This window comes from Rhincodon typus, unplaced genomic scaffold, assembly GCF_021869965.1.
Source record: "Rhincodon typus isolate 14 unplaced genomic scaffold, sRhiTyp1.1 hic_rhity00010243, whole genome shotgun sequence".
Lineage (NCBI taxonomy): Eukaryota > Metazoa > Chordata > Chondrichthyes > Orectolobiformes > Rhincodontidae > Rhincodon > Rhincodon typus.
The window spans coordinates 6,116-7,722 of NW_025975881.1; the positions used below are offsets into that span (position 1 = coordinate 6,116).

The 1,607-nt window shown below is 40.0% G+C and overlaps 1 long non-coding RNA gene across 1 annotated transcript in view; it reads left to right on the forward strand.

The window, feature by feature from the left end:
- LOC125482437 overlaps positions 1-1,181 on the forward strand; it is a 2,092-nt gene extending 911 nt beyond the window's left edge. The window contains exon 2 of the long non-coding RNA XR_007261641.1: positions 518-1,181. This is a non-coding gene — a long non-coding RNA (uncharacterized LOC125482437). The remainder of the gene's footprint in view (positions 1-517) is intronic.
- Positions 1,182-1,607: the final 426 nt, after the last annotated feature.

Below are 1,607 nucleotides of genomic sequence, written 5' to 3' on the forward strand. Positions count from 1 at the left end.
AGTCTCCTCTTTCTTTTCTAAATTCTAGCCTTTCCTCATAAGGCAATCCACTCATTCCATGTATTAGTCAATTAAATCTTCCCTGAAATGCTTCCAACATATTAACAACTTTCTATAAGTACAGTGACCAAAACTGAACCCAGTACTCCAGATGCAAGTCTCTCGAGTACAAAGGGGGACTGCATGTGTCTAAAGGTGGTCCATGAATTCCCACTTGCTTACAGTAATGCATTTTCAGAAGCTCATATCATTTATATTTATCTAATTGCAGACTGACAAAGGTTATGGTCAGTTTGTATTGTTACACAGACAGCATTGTTGTGGTATTACTCAAACCTCACACTCTCTCCTGGCTGTGCACAAATAATGACTGGCTCTGTAGCCAGTTCCCACAGCCTGATTTTTGTCCTGTTTTTTTCAACTTCTGTCCTTTCAAGGAGATTAATGATCCAGGTGGGGTTTTATGAAATCCAGCAGCATTCATTCCACTTTTGACTGTTTTAAGTTTATTTTCCAGGGACGTGGAAAGGGAGAATTCACAGACAGGCAGCTCAAGTCAAACATTGGATCAAGAGCTGCAGGTAACACTCAGTCCTCAGGAGCTTTGAACATGGAAGGTAAAAGCAACGTTCACAGTGAAGAGAAACCATGCACGTGGTCTGTGTGGACAAGCCTTCAGTCAATTGTCTGGCCTGTCGATACGTCAATGCAGTCAAAACAGAGACAACAATGACATCAAGCAGCACTTGCTTTGTAATGTCATGGTCATGGATCTCAGTTTGAGTTCAGCAAGAGCCACTCAGCTCCTGGTCTCCTTACAATCTTGGTGCAAACATGGACCAAACAGCTGAATTCCAAATATGAGAGGGACTATCCGCTATCTTAAGGCTCCATTTGACAGAGCATTGTATTAAGGAATCATAACAAAGCTAAAGTCAATGGGAACGAGAGGATGTTATTCTTCCTTATCTGGTTTTTGAAAAGATTGCATCTTCAGACCTCGGTAGATCAAAAAAGGTGAATTTAATCAAACTTGTACCACAGACATGTGGAAGAAGTCTCGAAGTCTAGCTTGGAGACACTCAACTTTTTACAGCTCAATACAGCATATTAAGACACTTTCATGTCAGAATGGTTGCATGTAACATTGGTATTAAATAAATTGTATGTCAGTTACTTACGACAAAGACAGGATGCTGTTCAGTTTCTGACAAAGTTCTGAGTCCTCTAATTTCAACAGGACTTCCACTTCCACATTATCTTCCAAGATTCTCTAACCCCACCATCAGCTCACAGCATGCCGGCCTTTCCAAGTGAGTAATACTTAGGTGACTATCTTAAGCTATACAGATAGTTATTGTGGCTCAGGTAGTTTAACTGCATGTCCATAACAGTGAACCGCCAACAGTTACTTAAGGTTCAGAAACTATGTCCTTATATGGTTGTATTTGACTCTTACCTTATGCTGTACTGGTTGGACAAGTTTAATTTTCTACTTGTTCTGTGTTTTAGTGTTCTGCTCCTTTTTTCCTTTTTTTGTTTCCATTATACATTCTCTTATCCTCCTTACCCTACTTCACCCTGGTTTGGTAATACTGAATAAAGAA